A 20,018-nucleotide genomic window follows, 5' to 3' on the forward strand; every position below is an offset into this window, starting at 1 on the left:
ACAGGCTTTATGCAACAGAACTCCTAAACCAAGGTAGAAGACGGGCTTTATGCAACAGAACTCCTAAACCAAGGTAGAAGACAGGCTTTATGCAACAGAAATCCTAAATACTCCTAACCACTTTGTGCATATTCCTCTGAGCTTTTTACAGTCCTGTACTTCAACCCAACCAGCTGTTACATATGTATTATTCATTCAGACACTTTCCTTCCCTCAAATACCACACAGAGACACATTTCCTTTCATTTTCTAAACAAGGACAAAATAAAAACAGATGGATTTTGAATTGCATAAAGGACAATCACTGATTTTGGTAAATCAAAGGACAGAAAATTAAAAAACGTGATTGGCAAATACAATTGTTGCATTAGCCAAGGTCTTTTATCTTCAATGGATGAGCAGCTGTTTCATTTGCATTAGATAGCTGAACTGTATAGCACCCTCTGACCATTAGTTAGCTGAACTGTACAGCGCCATCTGACCGTTAGTTATGCTGAACTGTATAGCGCCATCTGACCGTTAGTTAGCTGAACTGTACAGCGCCCTCTGACCATTAGTTAGCTGAACTGTACAGCGCCATCTGATCGTTAGTTGGCTGAACTGTAAACCGCCCTCTGACCGTTAGTTAGCTGAACTGTACAGCTCCATCTGACCGTTAGATAGCTGAACTGTATAGCGCCCTCTGACCGTTAGTTATCTGAACTGTATAGCACCCTCTGACCGTTAGTTATGCTGAACTGTACAGCGCCCTCTGACCGTTAGTTAGCTGAACTGTACAGTGCCATCTGACCGTTAGTTAGCTGAACTGTACAGCGCCCTCTGACCTTTAGGTAGGTGAACTGTACAGCGCCCTCTGACCTTTAGGTAGGTGAGCTGTACAGCGCCCTCTGACCGTTAGTTAGCTGAACTGTACAGCTCCATCTGACCGTTAGATAGCTGAACTGTACAGAGACATCTGACCGTTAGTTAGCTGAACTGTACAGCTCCATCTGACCGTTAGATAGCTGAACTGTACAGCGCCCTCTGACCTTTAAGTAGCTGAACTGTAGAGTGCCCTCTGACCGTTAGTTAGCTGAACTGTACAGCTCCATCTGACCGTTAGATAGCTGAACTGTACAGCGCCCTCTGACCGTTAGTTAGCTGAACTGTACAGCGCTCTCTGACCGTTAGTTAGCTGAAATGTACAGCGCCCTCTGACCGTTAGTTAGCTGAACTGTACAGCGCCCTCTGACCGTTAGTTATGCTGAACTGTCAGCGCCATCTGACCGTTAGTTAGCTGAACTGTACAGCGCCCTCTGACCTTTAGTTATGCTGAACTGTACAGCGCCATCTGACCGTTAGTTATGCTGAACTGTACAGTGCCATCTGACCGTTAGTTAGCTGAACTGTACAGCACCCTCTGATCTTTAGGTAGGTGAACTGTACAGAGCCCTCTGACCTTTAGGTAGGTGAACTGTACAACGCCCTCTGACCGTTAGTTAGCTGAACTGTACAGCTCCATCTGACCGTTAGATAGCTGAACTGTACAGCGCCCTCTGACCGTTAGTTATGCTGAACTGTACAGCGCCCTCTGACCTTTAGTTAGCTGAACTGTACAGCGCCCTCTGACCGTTAGTTAGCTGAACTGTACAGCGCCCTCTGACCTTTAGTTAGCTGAACTGTATAGCGCACTCTGACCGTTAGTTAGCTGAACTGTACAGCGCCATCTGACCGTTAGTTAGCTGAACTGTACAGCGCCATCTGACCGTTAGATAGTTGAACTGTACAGCGCCCCATGACCGTTAGTTAGCTGAACTGTACAGCGCCCTCTGACCGTTAGTTAGCTGAACTGTACAGCGCCCTCTGACCGTTAGTTAACTGAACTGTACAGCGACATTTGACCGTTAGTTAGTTGAACTGTACAGCGCCATCTGACCGTTAGTTAGCTGAACTGTACAGCGACATCTGACCGTTAGTTATGCTGAACTGTCAGCGCCATCTGACCGTTAGTTAGCTGAACTGTACAGCGACATCTGACCGTTAGTTAGCTGAACTGTACAGCGCCCTCTGACCGTTAGTTAGCTGAACTGTACAGCGCCCTCTGACCGTTAGTTATGCTGAACTGTCAGCGCCATCTGACCGTTAGTTAGCTGAACTGTACAGCGCCCTCTGACCGTTAGTTATCTGAACTGTATAGCACCCTCTGACCGTTAGTTATGCTGAACTGTACAGCGCCCTCTGACCGTTAGTTAGCTGAACTGTACAGTGCCATCTGACCGTTAGTTAGCTGAACTGTACAGCGCCCTCTGACCTTTAGGTAGGTGAACTGTACAGCGCCCTCTGACCTTTAGGTAGGTGAGCTGTACAGCGCCCTCTGACCGTTAGTTAGCTGAACTGTACAGCTCCATCTGACCGTTAGATAGCTGAACTGTACAGAGACATCTGACCGTTAGTTAGCTGAACTGTACAGCTCCATCTGACCGTTAGATAGCTGAACTGTACAGCGCCCTCTGACCTTTAAGTAGCTGAACTGTAGAGCGCCCTCTGACCGTTAGTTAGCTGAACTGTACAGCGCTCTCTGACCGTTAGTTAGCTGAACTGTACAGCGCCCTCTGACCGTTAGTTAGCTGAACTGTACAGCGCCCTCTGACCGTTAGTTATGCTGAACTGTCAGCGCCATCTGACCGTTAGTTAGCTGAACTGTACAGCGCCCTCTGACCTTTAGTTATGCTGAACTGTACAGCGCCATCTGACCGTTAGTTATGCTGAACTGTACAGTGCCATCTGACCGTTAGTTAGCTGAACTGTACAGCACCCTCTGACCTTTAGGTAGGTGAACTGTACAGAGCCCTCTGACCTTTAGGTAGGTGAACTGTACAGCGCCCTCTGACCTTTAGGTAGGTGAGCTGTACAGCGCCCTCTGACCGTTAGTTAGCTGAACTGTACAGCTCCATCTGACCGTTAGATAGCTGAACTGTACAGAGACATCTGACCGTTAGTTAGCTGAACTGTACAACTCCATCTGACCGTTAGATAGCTGAACTGTACAGCGCCCTCTGACCTTTAAGTAGCTGAACTGTAGAGTGCCCTCTGACCGTTAGTTAGCTGAACTGTACAGCTCCATCTGACCGTTAGATAGCTGAACTGTACAGCGCCCTCTGACCGTTAGTTAGCTGAACTGTACAGCGCTCTCTGACCGTTAGTTAGCTGAACTGTACAGCGCCCTCTGACCGTTAGTTAGCTGAACTGTACAGCGCCCTCTGACCGTTAGTTATGCTGAACTGTCAGCGCCATCTGACCGTTAGTTAGCTGAACTGTACAGCGCCCTCTGACCTTTAGTTATGCTGAACTGTACAGCGCCATCTGACCGTTAGTTATGCTGAACTGTACAGTGCCATCTGACCGTTAGTTAGCTGAACTGTACAGCACCCTCTGATCTTTAGGTAGGTGAACTGTACAGAGCCCTCTGACCTTTAGGTAGGTGAACTGTACAACGCCCTCTGACCGTTAGTTAGCTGAACTGTACAGCTCCATCTGACCGTTAGATAGCTGAACTGTACAGCGCCCTCTGACCGTTAGTTAGCTGAACTGTACAGGGCCCTCTGACCGTTAGTTATCTGAACTGTACAGTGCCATCTGACCATTAGTTAGCTGAACTGTACAGCACCCTCTGACCGTTAGTTATGCTGAACTGTACAGCGCCCTCTGACCGTTAGTTATGCTGAACTGTACAGCGCCCTCTGACCTTTAGTTAGCTGAACTGTACAGCGCCCTCTGACCGTTAGTTAGCTGAACTGTACAGCGCCCTCTGACCTTTAGTTAGCTGAACTGTATAGCGCACTCTGACCGTTAGTTAGCTGAACTGTACAGCGCCATCTGACCGTTAGTTAGCTGAACTGTACAGCGCCATCTGACCGTTAGATAGTTGAACTGTACAGCGCCCCATGACCGTTAGTTAGCTGAACTGTACAGCGCCCTCTGACCGTTAGTTAGCTGAACTGTACAGCGCCCTCTGACCGTTAGTTAACTGAACTGTACAGCGACATTTGACCGTTAGTTAGTTGAACTGTACAGCGCCATCTGACCGTTAGTTAGCTGAACTGTACAGCGACATCTGACCGTTAGTTATGCTGAACTGTCAGCGCCATCTGACCGTTAGTTAGCTGAACTGTACAGCGACATCTGACCGTTAGTTAGCTGAACTGTACAGCGCCCTCTGACCGTTAGTTAGCTGAACTGTACAGCGCCCTCTGACCGTTAGTTATGCTGAACTGTCAGCGCCATCTGACCGTTAGTTAGCTGAACTGTACAGCGCCCTCTGACCGTTAGTTATCTGAACTGTATAGCACCCTCTGACCGTTAGTTATGCTGAACTGTACAGCGCCCTCTGACCGTTAGTTAGCTGAACTGTACAGTGCCATCTGACCGTTAGTTAGCTGAACTGTACAGCGCCCTCTGACCTTTAGGTAGGTGAACTGTACAGCGCCCTCTGACCTTTAGGTAGGTGAGCTGTACAGCGCCCTCTGACCGTTAGTTAGCTGAACTGTACAGCTCCATCTGACCGTTAGATAGCTGAACTGTACAGAGACATCTGACCGTTAGTTAGCTGAACTGTACAGCTCCATCTGACCGTTAGATAGCTGAACTGTACAGCGCCCTCTGACCTTTAAGTAGCTGAACTGTAGAGCGCCCTCTGACCGTTAGTTAGCTGAACTGTACAGCGCTCTCTGACCGTTAGTTAGCTGAACTGTACAGCGCCTCTGACCGTTAGTTAGCTGAACTGTACAGCGCCCTCTGACCGTTAGTTATGCTGAACTGTCAGCGCCATCTGACCGTTAGTTAGCTGAACTTTACAGCGCCCTCTGACCTTTAGTTATGCTGAACTGTACAGCGCCATCTGACCGTTAGTTATGCTGAACTGTACAGTGCCATCTGACCGTTAGTTAGCTGAACTGTACAGCACCCTCTGACCTTTAGGTAGGTGAACTGTACAGAGCCCTCTGACCTTTAGGTAGGTGAACTGTACAACGCCCTCTGACCGTTAGTTAGCTGAACTGTACAGCTCCATCTGACCGTTAGATAGCTGAACTGTACAGCGCCCTCTGACCGTTAGTTAGCTGAACTGTACAGCGCCCTCTGACCGTTAGTTATCTGAACTGTACAGTGCCATCTGACCATTAGTTAGCTGAACTGTACAGCACCCTCTGACCGTTAGTTATGCTGAACTGTACAGCGCCCTCTGACCTTTAGTTAGCTGAACTGTACAGCGCCCTCTGACCGTTAGTTAGCTGAACTGTACAGCGCCCTCTGACCTTTAGTTAGCTGAACTGTATAGCGCACTCTGACCGTTAGTTAGCTGAACTGTACAGCGCCATCTGACCGTTAGTTAGCTGAACTGTACAGCGCCATCTGACCGTTAGATAGTTGAACTGTACAGCGCCCCATGACCGTTAGTTAGCTGAACTGTACAGCGCCCTCTGACCGTTAGTTAGCTGAACTGTACAGCGCCCTCTGACCGTTAGTTAGCTGAACTGTACAGCGCCCTCTGACCGTTAGTTAACTGAACTGTACAGCGACATTTGACCGTTAGTTAGTTGAACTGTACAGCGCCCTCTGACCGTTAGTTATGCTGAACTGTCAGCGCCATCTGACCGTTAGTTAGCTGAACTGTACAGCGCCCTCTGACCTTTAGTTATGCTGAACTGTACAGCGCCATCTGACCGTTAGTTATGCTGAACTGTACAGTGCCATCTGACCGTTAGTTAGCTGAACTGTACAGCACCCTCTGACCTTTAGGTAGGTGAACTGTACAGAGCCCTCTGACCTTTAGGTAGGTGAACTGTACAACGCCCTCTGACCGTTAGTTAGCTGAACTGTACAGCTCCATCTGACCGTTAGATAGCTGAACTGTACAGCGCCCTCTGACCGTTAGTTAGCTGAACTGTACAGCGCCCTCTGACCGTTAGTTATCTGAACTGTACAGTGCCATCTGACCATTAGTTAGCTGAACTGTACAGCACCCTCTGACCGTTAGTTATGCTGAACTGTACAGCGCCCTCTGACCGTTAGTTATGCTGAACTGTACAGCGCCCTCTGACCTTTAGTTAGCTGAACTGTACAGCGCCTCTGACCTTTAGGTAGGTGAACTGTACAACGCCCTCTGACCGTTAGTTAGCTGAACTGTACAGCTCCATCTGACCGTTAGATAGCTGAACTGTACAGCGCCCTCTGACCGTTAGTTAGCTGAACTGTACAGCGCCCTCTGACCGTTAGTTATCTGAACTGTACAGTGCCATCTGACCATTAGTTAGCTGAACTGTACAGCACCCTCTGACCGTTAGTTATGCTGAACTGTACAGCGCCCTCTGACCGTTAGTTATGCTGAACTGTACAGCGCCCTCTGACCTTTAGTTAGCTGAACTGTACAGCGCCCTCTGACCGTTAGTTAGCTGAACTGTACAGCGCCCTCTGACCTTTAGTTAGCTGAACTGTACAGCGCCTCTGACCGTTAGTTAGCTGAACTGTACAGCGCCATCTGACCGTTAGTTAGCTGAACTGTACAGCGCCATCTGACCGTTAGATAGTTGAACTGTACAGCGCCCCATGACCGTTAGTTAGCTGAACTGTACAGCGCCCTCTGACCGTTAGTTAGCTGAACTGTACAGCGCCCTCTGACCGTTAGTTAGCTGAACTGTACAGCGCCCTCTGACCGTTAGTTAACTGAACTGTACAGCGACATTTGACCGTTAGTTAGTTGAACTGTACAGCGCCCTCTGACCGTTAGTTATGCTGAACTGTACAGCGCCATCTGACCGTTAGTTATGCTGAACTGTACAGTGCCATCTGACCGTTAGTTAGCTGAACTGTACAGCACCCTCTGACCTTTAGGTAGGTGAACTGTACAGAGCCCTCTGACCTTTAGGTAGGTGAACTGTACAACGCCCTCTGACCGTTAGTTAGCTGAACTGTACAGCTCCATCTGACCGTTAGATAGCTGAACTGTACAGCGCCCTCTGACCGTTAGTTAGCTGAACTGTACAGCGCCCTCTGACCGTTAGTTATCTGAACTGTACAGTGCCATCTGACCATTAGTTAGCTGAACTGTACAGCACCCTCTGACCGTTAGTTATGCTGAACTGTACAGCGCCCTCTGACCGTTAGTTATGCTGAACTGTACAGCGCCCTCTGACCTTTAGTTAGCTGAACTGTACAGCGCCCTCTGACCGTTAGTTAGCTGAACTGTACAGCGCCCTCTGACCTTTAGTTAGCTGAACTGTATAGCGCACTCTGACCGTTAGTTAGCTGAACTGTACAGCGCCATCTGACCGTTAGTTAGCTGAACTGTACAGCACCCTCTGACCGTTAGTTATGCTGAACTGTACAGCGCCCTCTGACCGTTAGTTATGCTGAACTGTACAGCGCCCTCTGACCTTTAGTTAGCTGAACTGTACAGCGCCCTCTGACCGTTAGTTAGCTGAACTGTACAGCGCCCTCTGACCTTTAGTTAGCTGAACTGTATAGCGCACTCTGACCGTTAGTTAGCTGAACTGTACAGCGCCATCTGACCGTTAGTTAGCTGAACTGTACAGCGCCATCTGACCGTTAGATAGTTGAACTGTACAGCGCCCCATGACCGTTAGTTAGCTGAACTGTACAGCGCCCTCTGACCGTTAGTTAGCTGAACTGTACAGCGCCCTCTGACCGTTAGTTAGCTGAACTGTACAGCGCCCTCTGACCGTTAGTTAACTGAACTGTACAGCGACATTTGACCGTTAGTTAGTTGAACTGTACAGCGCCATCTGACCGTTAGTTAGCTGAACTGTACAGCGACATCTGACCGTTAGTTATGCTGAACTGTACAGCGCCCTCTGACCGTTAGTTAGCTGAACTGTACAGTGCCATCTGACCGTTAGTTAGCTGAACTGTACAGCGCCCTCTGACCTTTAGGTAGGTGAACTGTACAGCGCCCTCTGACCTTTAGGTAGGTGAGCTGTACAGCGCCCTCTGACCGTTAGTTAGCTGAACTGTACAGCTCCATCTGACCGTTAGATAGCTGAACTGTACAGAGACATCTGACCGTTAGTTAGCTGAACTGTACAACTCCATCTGACCGTTAGATAGCTGAACTGTACAGCGCCCTCTGACCTTTAAGTAGCTGAACTGTAGAGTGCCCTCTGACCGTTAGTTAGCTGAACTGTACAGCTCCATCTGACCGTTAGATAGCTGAACTGTACAGCGCCCTCTGACCGTTAGTTAGCTGAACTGTACAGCGCTCTCTGACCGTTAGTTAGCTGAACTGTACAGCGCCCTCTGACCGTTAGTTAGCTGAACTGTACAGCGCCCTCTGACCGTTAGTTATGCTGAACTGTCAGCGCCATCTGACCGTTAGTTAGCTGAACTGTACAGCGCCCTCTGACCTTTAGTTATGCTGAACTGTACAGCGCCATCTGACCGTTAGTTATGCTGAACTGTACAGTGCCATCTGACCGTTAGTTAGCTGAACTGTACAGCACCCTCTGACCTTTAGGTAGGTGAACTGTACAGAGCCCTCTGACCTTTAGGTAGGTGAACTGTACAACGCCCTCTGACCGTTAGTTAGCTGAACTGTACAGCTCCATCTGACCGTTAGATAGCTGAACTGTACAGCGCCCTCTGACCGTTAGTTAGCTGAACTGTACAGCGCCCTCTGACCGTTAGTTAGCTGAACTGTACAGCGCCCTCTGACCGTTAGTTAACTGAACTGTACAGCGACATTTGACCGTTAGTTAGTTGAACTGTACAGCGCCATCTGACCGTTAGTTAGCTGAACTGTACAGCGACATCTGACCGTTAGTTATGCTGAACTGTACAGCGCCCTCTGACCGTTAGTTAGCTGAACTGTACAGTGCCATCTGACCGTTAGTTAGCTGAACTGTACAGCGCCCTCTGACCTTTAGGTAGGTGAACTGTACAGCGCCCTCTGACCTTTAGGTAGGTGAGCTGTACAGCGCCCTCTGACCGTTAGTTAGCTGAACTGTACAGCTCCATCTGACCGTTAGATAGCTGAACTGTACAGAGACATCTGACCGTTAGTTAGCTGAACTGTACAGCTCCATCTGACCGTTAGATAGCTGAACTGTACAGCGCCCTCTGACCTTTAAGTAGCTGAACTGTAGAGTGCCCTCTGACCGTTAGTTAGCTGAACTGTACAGCTCCATCTGACCGTTAGATAGCTGAACTGTACAGCGCCCTCTGACCGTTAGTTAGCTGAACTGTACAGCGCTCTCTGACCGTTAGTTAGCTGAACTGTACAGCGCCCTCTGACCGTTAGTTAGCTGAACTGTACAGCGCCCTCTGACCGTTAGTTATGCTGAACTGTCAGCGCCATCTGACCGTTAGTTAGCTGAACTGTACAGCGCCCTCTGACCTTTAGTTATGCTGAACTGTACAGCGCCATCTGACCGTTAGTTATGCTGAACTGTACAGTGCCATCTGACCGTTAGTTAGCTGAACTGTACAGCACCCTCTGACCTTTAGGTAGGTGCACTGTACAGAGCCCTCTGACCTTTAGGTAGGTGAACTGTACAACGCCCTCTGACCGTTAGTTAGCTGAACTGTACAGCTCCATCTGACCGTTAGATAGCTGAACTGTACAGCGCCCTCTGACCGTTAGTTAGCTGAACTGTACAGCGCCCTCTGACCGTTAGTTATCTGAACTGTACAGTGCCATCTGACCATTAGTTAGCTGAACTGTACAGCACCCTCTGACCGTTAGTTATGCTGAACTGTACAGCGCCCTCTGACCGTTAGTTATGCTGAACTGTACAGCGCCCTCTGACCTTTAGTTAGCTGAACTGTACAGCCCTCTGACCGTTAGTTAGCTGAACTGTACAGCGCCCTCTGACCTTTAGTTAGCTGAACTGTATAGCGCACTCTGACCGTTAGTTAGCTGAACTGTACAGCGCCCTCTGACCTTAGGTAGGTGAACTGTACAGCGCCCTCTGACCTTTAGGTAGGTGAGCTGTACAGCGCCCTCTGACCGTTAGTTAGCTGAACTGTACAGCTCCATCTGACCGTTAGATAGCTGAACTGTACAGAGACATCTGACCGTTAGTTAGCTGAACTGTACAGCTCCATCTGACCGTTAGATAGCTGAACTGTACAGCGCCCTCTGACCTTTAAGTAGCTGAACTGTAGAGTGCCCTCTGACCGTTAGTTAGCTGAACTGTACAGCTCCATCTGACCGTTAGATAGCTGAACTGTACAGCGCCCTCTGACCGTTAGTTAGCTGAACTGTACAGCGCTCTCTGACCGTTAGTTAGCTGAACTGTACAGCGCCCTCTGACCGTTAGTTAGCTGAACTGTACAGCGCCCTCTGACCGTTAGTTATGCTGAACTGTCAGCGCCATCTGACCGTTAGTTAGCTGAACTGTACAGCGCCCTCTGACCTTTAGTTATGCTGAACTGTACAGCGCCATCTGACCGTTAGTTATGCTGAACTGTACAGTGCCATCTGACCGTTAGTTAGCTGAACTGTACAGCACCCTCTGACCTTTAGGTAGGTGAACTGTACAGAGCCCTCTGACCTTTAGGTAGGTGAACTGTACAACGCCCTCTGACCGTTAGTTAGCTGAACTGTACAGCTCCATCTGACCGTTAGATAGCTGAACTGTACAGCGCCCTCTGACCGTTAGTTAGCTGAACTGTACAGCGCCCTCTGACCGTTAGTTATCTGAACTGTACAGTGCCATCTGACCATTAGTTAGCTGAACTGTACAGCACCCTCTGACCGTTAGTTATGCTGAACTGTACAGCGCCCTCTGACCGTTAGTTAGCTGAACTGTACAGCTCCATCTGACCGTTAGATAGCTGAACTGTACAGAGACATCTGACCGTTAGTTAGCTGAACTGTACAGCTCCATCTGACCGTTAGATAGCTGAACTGTACAGCGCCCTCTGACCTTTAAGTAGCTGAACTGTAGAGTGCCCTCTGACCGTTAGTTAGCTGAACTGTACAGCTCCATCTGACCGTTAGATAGCTGAACTGTACAGCGCCTCTGACCGTTAGTTAGCTGAACTGTACAGCGCTCTCTGACCGTTAGTTAGCTGAACTGTACAGCGCCCTCTGACCGTTAGTTAGCTGAACTGTACAGCGCCTCTGACCGTTAGTTATGCTGAACTGTCAGCGCCATCTGACCGTTAGTTAGCTGAACTGTACAGCGCCCTCTGACCTTTAGTTATGCTGAACTGTACAGCGCCATCTGACCGTTAGTTATGCTGAACTGTACAGTGCCATCTGACCGTTAGTTAGCTGAACTGTACAGCACCCTCTGACCTTTAGGTAGGTGAACTGTACAGAGCCCTCTGACCTTTAGGTAGGTGAACTGTACAACGCCCTCTGACCGTTAGTTAGCTGAACTGTACAGCTCCATCTGACCGTTAGATAGCTGAACTGTACAGCGCCCTCTGACCGTTAGTTAGCTGAACTGTACAGCGCCCTCTGACCGTTAGTTATCTGAACTGTACAGTGCCATCTGACCATTAGTTAGCTGAACTGTACAGCACCCTCTGACCGTTAGTTATGCTGAACTGTACAGCGCCCTCTGACCGTTAGTTATGCTGAACTGTACAGCGCCCTCTGACCTTTAGTTAGCTGAACTGTACAGCGCCCTCTGACAGTTAGTTAGCTGAACTGTACAGCGCCCTCTGACCTTTAGTTAGCTGAACTGTATAGCGCACTCTGACCGTTAGTTAGCTGAACTGTACAGCGCCCTCTGACCTTTAGGTAGGTGAACTGTACAGCGCCCTCTGACCTTTAGGTAGGTGAGCTGTACAGCGCCCTCTGACCGTTAGTTAGCTGAACTGTACAGCTCCATCTGACCGTTAGATAGCTGAACTGTACAGAGACATCTGACCGTTAGTTAGCTGAACTGTACAGCTCCATCTGACCGTTAGATAGCTGAACTGTACAGCGCCCTCTGACCTTTAAGTAGCTGAACTGTAGAGTGCCCTCTGACCGTTAGTTAGCTGAACTGTACAGCTCCATCTGACCGTTAGATAGCTGAACTGTACAGCGCCCTCTGACCGTTAGTTAGCTGAACTGTACAGCTCTCTGACCGTTAGTTAGCTGAACTGTACAGCGCCCTCTGACCGTTAGTTAGCTGAACTGTACAGCGCCCTCTGACCGTTAGTTATGCTGAACTGTCAGCGCCATCTGACCGTTAGTTAGCTGAACTGTACAGCGCCCTCTGACCTTTAGTTATGCTGAACTGTACAGCGCCATCTGACCGTTAGTTATGCTGAACTGTACAGTGCCATCTGACCGTTAGTTAGCTGAACTGTACAGCACCCTCTGACCTTTAGGTAGGTGAACTGTACAGAGCCCTCTGACCTTTAGGTAGGTGAACTGTACAACGCCCTCTGACCGTTAGTTAGCTGAACTGTACAGCTCCATCTGACCGTTAGATAGCTGAACTGTACAGCGCCCTCTGACCGTTAGTTAGCTGAACTGTACAGCGCCCTCTGACCGTTAGTTATCTGAACTGTACAGTGCCATCTGACCATTAGTTAGCTGAACTGTACAGCACCCTCTGACCGTTAGTTATGCTGAACTGTACAGCGCCCTCTGACCGTTAGTTATGCTGAACTGTACAGCGCCCTCTGACCTTTAGTTAGCTGAACTGTACAGCGCCCTCTGACCGTTAGTTAGCTGAACTGTACAGCGCCCTCTGACCTTTAGTTAGCTGAACTGTATAGCGCACTCTGACCGTTAGTTAGCTGAACTGTACAGCGCCATCTGACCGTTAGTTAGCTGAACTGTACAGCGCCATCTGACCGTTAGATAGTTGAACTGTACAGCGCCCCATGACCGTTAGTTAGCTGAACTGTACAGCGCCCTCTGACCGTTAGTTAGCTGAACTGTACAGCGCCCTCTGACCGTTAGTTAGCTGAACTGTACAGCGCCCTCTGACCGTTAGTTAACTGAACTGTACAGCGACATTTGACCGTTAGTTAGTTGAACTGTACAGCGCCCTCTGACCGTTAGTTATGCTGAACTGTCAGCGCCACCTGACCGTTAGTTAGCTGAACTGTACAGCGCCCTCTGACCTTTAGTTATGCTGAACTGTACAGCGCCATCTGACCGTTAGTTATGCTGAACTGTACAGTGCCATCTGACCGTTAGTTAGCTGAACTGTACAGCACCCTCTGACCTTTAGGTAGGTGAACTGTACAGAGCCCTCTGACCTTTAGGTAGGTGAACTGTACAACGCCCTCTGACCGTTAGTTAGCTGAACTGTACAGCTCCATCTGACCGTTAGATAGCTGAACTGTACAGCGCCCTCTGACCGTTAGTTAGCTGAACTGTACAGCGCCCTCTGACCGTTAGTTATCTGAACTGTACAGTGCCATCTGACCATTAGTTAGCTGAACTGTACAGCACCCTCTGACCGTTAGTTATGCTGAACTGTACAGCGCCCTCTGACCGTTAGTTATGCTGAACTGTACAGCGCCCTCTGACCTTTAGTTAGCTGAACTGTACAGCGCCCTCTGACCTTTACGTAGGTGAACTGTACAACGCCCTCTGACCGTTAGTTAGCTGAACTGTACAGCTCCATCTGACCGTTAGATAGCTGAACTGTACAGCGCCCTCTGACCGTTAGTTAGCTGAACTGTACAGCGCCCTCTGACCGTTAGTTATCTGAACTGTACAGTGCCATCTGACCATTAGTTAGCTGAACTGTACAGCACCCTCTGACTGTTAGTTATGCTGAACTGTACAGCGCCCTCTGACCGTTAGTTATGCTGAACTGTACAGCGCCCTCTGACCTTTAGTTAGCTGAACTGTACAGCGCCCTCTGACCGTTAGTTAGCTGAACTGTACAGCACCCTCTGACCTTTAGTTAGCTGAACTGTATAGCGCACTCTGACCGTTAGTTAGCTGAACTGTACAGCGCCATCTGACCGTTAGTTAGCTGAACTGTACAGCGCCATCTGACCGTTAGATAGTTGAACTGTACAGCGCCCCATGACCGTTAGTTAGCTGAACTGTACAGCGCCCTCTGACCGTTAGTTAGCTGAACTGTACAGCGCCCTCTGACCGTTAGTTAGCTGAACTGTACAGCGCCCTCTGACCGTTAGTTAACTGAACTGTACAGCGACATTTGACCGTTAGTTAGTTGAACTGTACAGCGCCCTCTGACCGTTAGTTATGCTGAACTGTCAGCGCCATCTGACCGTTAGTTAGCTGAACTGTACAGCGCCCTCTGACCTTTAGTTATGCTGAACTGTACAGCGCCATCTGACCGTTAGTTATGCTGAACTGTACAGTGCCATCTGACCGTTAGTTAGCTGAACTGTACAGCACCCTCTGACCTTTAGGTAGGTGAACTGTACAGAGCCCTCTGACCTTTAGGTAGGTGAACTGTACAACGCCCTCTGACCGTTAGTTAGCTGAACTGTACAGCTCCATCTGACCGTTAGATAGCTGAACTGTACAGCGCCCTCTGACCGTTAGTTAGCTGAACTGTACAGCGCCCTCTGACCGTTAGTTATCTGAACTGTACAGCGCCCTCTGACCTTTAGTTAGCTGAACTGTACAGCGCCCTCTGACCGTTAGTTAGCTGAACTGTACAGCGCCCTCTGACCTTTAGTTAGCTGAACTGTATAGCGCACTCTGACCGTTAGTTAGCTGAACTGTACAGCGCCATCTGACCGTTAGTTATGCTGAACTGTACAGTGCCATCTGACCGTTAGTTAGCTGAACTGTACAGCACCCTCTGACCTTTAGGTAGGTGAACTGTACAGAGCCCTCTGACCTTTAGGTAGGTGAACTGTACAACGCCCTCTGACCGTTAGTTAGCTGAACTGTACAGCTCCATCTGACCGTTAGATAGCTGAACTGTACAGCGCCCTCTGACCGTTAGTTAGCTGAACTGTACAGCGCCCTCTGACCGTTAGTTATCTGAACTGTACAGTGCCATCTGACCATTAGTTAGCTGAACTGTACAGCACCCTCTGACCGTTAGTTATGCTGAACTGTACAGCGCCCTCTGACCGTTAGTTATGCTGAACTGTACAGCGCCCTCTGACCTTTAGTTAGCTGAACTGTACAGCGCCCTCTGACCTTTAGGTAGGTGAACTGTACAACGCCCTCTGACCGTTAGTTAGCTGAACTGTACAGCTCCATCTGACCGTTAGATAGCTGAACTGTACAGCGCCCTCTGACCGTTAGTTAGCTGAACTGTACAGCGCCCTCTGACCGTTAGTTATCTGAACTGTACAGTGCCATCTGACCATTAGTTAGCTGAACTGTACAGCACCCTCTGACCGTTAGTTATGCTGAACTGTACAGCGCCCTCTGACCGTTAGTTATGCTGAACTGTACAGCGCCCTCTGACCTTTAGTTAGCTGAACTGTACAGCGCCCTCTGACCGTTAGTTAGCTGAACTGTACAGCACCCTCTGACCTTTAGTTAGCTGAACTGTATAGCGCACTCTGACCGTTAGTTAGCTGAACTGTACAGCGCCATCTGACCGTTAGTTAGCTGAACTGTACAGCGCCATCTGACCGTTAGATAGTTGAACTGTACAGCGCCCCATGACCGTTAGTTAGCTGAACTGTACAGCGCCCTCTGACCGTTAGTTAGCTGAACTGTACAGCGCCCTCTGACCGTTAGTTAGCTGAACTGTACAGCGCCCTCTGACCGTTAGTTAACTGAACTGTACAGCGACATTTGACCGTTAGTTAGTTGAACTGTACAGCGCCCTCTGACCGTTAGTTATGCTGAACTGTCAGCGCCATCTGACCGTTAGTTAGCTGAACTGTACAGCGCCCTCTGACCTTTAGTTATGCTGAACTGTACAGCGCCATCTGACCGTTAGTTATGCTGAACTGTACAGTGCCATCTGACCGTTAGTTAGCTGAACTGTACAGCACCCTCTGACCTTTAGGTAGGTGAACTGTACAGAGCCCTCTGACCTTTAGGTAGGTGAACTGTACAACGCCCTCTGACCGTTAGTTAGCTGAACTGTACAGCTCCATCTGACCGTTAGATAGCTGAACTGTACAGCGCCCTCTGACCGTTAGTTAGCTGAACTGTACAGCGCCCTCTGACCGTTAGTTATCTGAACTGTACAGTGCCATCTGACCATTAGTTAGCTGAACTGTACAGCACCCTCTGACCGTTAGTTATGCTGAACTGTACAGCGCCCTCTGACCGTTAGTTATGCTGAACTGTACAGCGCCCTCTGACCTTTAGTTAGCTGAACTGTACAGCGCCCTCTGACCGTTAGTTAGCTGAACTGTACAGCGCCCTCTGACCTTTAGTTAGCTGAACTGTATAGCGCACTCTGACCGTTAGTTAGCTGAACTGTACAGCGCCATCTGACCGTTAGTTAGCTGAACTGTACAGCACCCTCTGACCGTTAGTTAGCTGAACTGTACAGCGCCCTCTGACCGTTAGTTATCTGAACTGTACAGTGCCATCTGACCATTAGTTAGCTGAACTGTACAGCACCCTCTGACCGTTAGTTATGCTGAACTGTACAGCGCCCTCTGACCGTTAGTTATGCTGAACTGTACAGCGCCCTCTGACCTTTAGTTAGCTGAACTGTACAGCGCCCTCTGACCTTTAGGTAGGTGAACTGTACAACGCCCTCTGACCGTTAGTTAGCTGAACTGTACAGCTCCATCTGACCGTTAGATAGCTGAACTGTACAGCGCCCTCTGACCGTTAGTTAGCTGAACTGTACAGCGCCCTCTGACCGTTAGTTATCTGAACTGTACAGTGCCATCTGACCATTAGTTAGCTGAACTGTACAGCACCCTCTGACCGTTAGTTATGCTGAACTGTACAGCGCCCTCTGACCGTTAGTTATGCTGAACTGTACAGCCCTCTGACCTTTAGTTAGCTGAACTGTACAGCGCCCTCTGACCGTTAGTTAGCTGAACTGTACAGCACCCTCTGACCTTTAGTTAGCTGAACTGTATAGCGCACTCTGACCGTTAGTTAGCTGAACTGTACAGCGCCATCTGACCGTTAGTTAGCTGAACTGTACAGCGCCATCTGACCGTTAGATAGTTGAACTGTACAGCGCCCCATGACCGTTAGTTAGCTGAACTGTACAGCGCCCTCTGACCGTTAGTTAGCTGAACTGTACAGCGCCCTCTGACCGTTAGTTAGCTGAACTGTACAGCGCCCTCTGACCGTTAGTTAACTGAACTGTACAGCGACATTTGACCGTTAGTTAGTTGAACTGTACAGCGCCCTCTGACCGTTAGTTATGCTGAACTGTCAGCGCCATCTGACCGTTAGTTAGCTGAACTGTACAGCGCCCTCTGACCTTTAGTTATGCTGAACTGTACAGCGCCATCTGACCGTTAGTTATGCTGAACTGTACAGTGCCATCTGACCGTTAGTTAGCTGAACTGTACAGCACCCTCTGACCTTTAGGTAGGTGAACTGTACAGAGCCCTCTGACCTTTAGGTAGGTGAACTGTACAACGCCCTCTGACCGTTAGTTAGCTGAACTGTACAGCTCCATCTGACCGTTAGATAGCTGAACTGTACAGCGCCCTCTGACCGTTAGTTAGCTGAACTGTACAGCGCCCTCTGACCGTTAGTTATCTGAACTGTACAGTGCCATCTGACCATTAGTTAGCTGAACTGTACAGCACCCTCTGACCGTTAGTTATGCTGAACTGTACAGCGCCCTCTGACCGTTAGTTATGCTGAACTGTACAGCGCCCTCTGACCTTTAGTTAGCTGAACTGTACAGCGCCCTCTGACCGTTAGTTAGCTGAACTGTACAGCGCCTCTGACCTTTAGTTAGCTGAACTGTATAGCGCACTCTGACCGTTAGTTAGCTGAACTGTACAGCGCCATCTGACCGTTAGTTAGCTGAACTGTACAGCACCCTCTGACCGTTAGTTATGCTGAACTGTACAGCGCCCTCTGACCGTTAGTTATGCTGAACTGTACAGCGCCCTCTGACCTTTAGTTAGCTGAACTGTACAGCGCCCTCTGACCGTTAGTTAGCTGAACTGTACAGCGCCCTCTGACCTTTAGTTAGCTGAACTGTATAGCGCACTCTGACCGTTAGTTAGCTGAACTGTACAGCGCCATCTGACCGTTAGTTAGCTGAACTGTACAGCGCCATCTGACCGTTAGATAGTTGAACTGTACAGCGCCCCATGACCGTTAGTTAGCTGAACTGTACAGCGCCCTCTGACCGTTAGTTAGCTGAACTGTACAGCGCCCTCTGACCGTTAGTTAGCTGAACTGTACAGCGCCCTCTGACCGTTAGTTAACTGAACTGTACAGCGACATTTGACCGTTAGTTAGCTGAACTGTACAGCGCCCTCTGACCGTTAGTTATGCTGAACTGTCAGCGCCATCTGACCGTTAGTTAGCTGAACTGTACAGCGCCCTCTGACCTTTAGTTATGCTGAACTGTACAGCGCCATCTGACCGTTAGTTATGCTGAACTGTACAGTGCCATCTGACCGTTAGTTAGCTGAACTGTACAGCACCCTCTGACCTTTAGGTAGGTGAACTGTACAGAGCCCTCTGACCTTTAGGTAGGTGAACTGTACAACGCCCTCTGACCGTTAGTTAGCTGAACTGTACAGCTCCATCTGACCGTTAGATAGCTGAACTGTACAGCGCCCTCTGACCGTTAGTTAGCTGAACTGTACAGCGCCCTCTGACCGTTAGTTATCTGAACTGTACAGTGCCATCTGACCATTAGTTAGCTGAACTGTACAGCACCCTCTGACCGTTAGTTATGCTGAACTGTACAGCGCCCTCTGACCGTTAGTTATGCTGAACTGTACAGCGCCCTCTGACCTTTAGTTAGCTGAACTGTACAGCGCCCTCTGACCGTTAGTTAGCTGAACTGTACAGCCCTCTGACCTTTAGTTAGCTGAACTGTATAGCGCACTCTGACCGTTAGTTAGCTGAACTGTACAGCGCCATCTGACGTTAGTTAGCTGAACTGTACAGCACCCTCTGACCGTTAGTTAGCTGAACTGTACAGCGCCCTCTGACCGTTAGTTATCTGAACTGTACAGTGCCATCTGACCATTAGTTAGCTGAACTGTACAGCACCCTCTGACCGTTAGTTATGCTGAACTGTACAGCGCCCTCTGACCGTTAGTTATGCTGAACTGTACAGCGCCCTCTGACCTTTAGTTAGCTGAACTGTACAGCGCCCTCTGACCTTTAGGTAGGTGAACTGTACAACGCCCTCTGACCGTTAGTTAGCTGAACTGTACAGCTCCATCTGACCGTTAGATAGCTGAACTGTACAGCGCCCTCTGACCGTTAGTTAGCTGAACTGTACAGCGCCCTCTGACCGTTAGTTATCTGAACTGTACAGTGCCATCTGACCATTAGTTAGCTGAACTGTACAGCACCCTCTGACCGTTAGTTATGCTGAACTGTACAGCGCCCTCTGACCGTTAGTTATGCTGAACTGTACAGCGCCCTCTGACCTTTAGTTAGCTGAACTGTACAGCGCCCTCTGACCGTTAGTTAGCTGAACTGTACAGCACCCTCTGACCTTTAGTTAGCTGAACTGTATAGCGCACTCTGACCGTTAGTTAGCTGAACTGTACAGCGCCATCTGACCGTTAGTTAGCTGAACTGTACAGCGCCATCTGACCGTTAGATAGTTGAACTGTACAGCGCCCCATGACCGTTAGTTAGCTGAACTGTACAGCGCCCTCTGACCGTTAGTTAGCTGAACTGTACAGCGCCCTCTGACCGTTAGTTAGCTGAACTGTACAGCGCCCTCTGACCGTTAGTTAACTGAACTGTACAGCGACATTTGACCGTTAGTTAGTTGAACTGTACAGCGCCCTCTGACCGTTAGTTATGCTGAACTGTCAGCGCCATCTGACCGTTAGTTAGCTGAACTGTACAGCGCCCTCTGACCTTTAGTTATGCTGAACTGTACAGCGCCATCTGACCGTTAGTTATGCTGAACTGTACAGTGCCATCTGACCGTTAGTTAGCTGAACTGTACAGCACCCTCTGACCTTTAGGTAGGTGAACTGTA

At 49.3% G+C, this 20,018-nt stretch overlaps 1 protein-coding gene across 1 annotated transcript in view; it reads right to left on the reverse strand.

Annotated features, from left to right (window-relative positions):
• The window catches only part of grm6a (glutamate receptor, metabotropic 6a), a 59,058-nt gene that overhangs the window by 6,039 nt on the left and 33,001 nt on the right, over positions 1-20,018 (reverse strand). The gene's annotated exons all lie outside the window — the stretch shown is intronic.

This window comes from Oncorhynchus nerka, linkage group LG20 (assembly GCF_034236695.1).
Source record: "Oncorhynchus nerka isolate Pitt River linkage group LG20, Oner_Uvic_2.0, whole genome shotgun sequence".
Lineage (NCBI taxonomy): Eukaryota > Metazoa > Chordata > Actinopteri > Salmoniformes > Salmonidae > Oncorhynchus > Oncorhynchus nerka.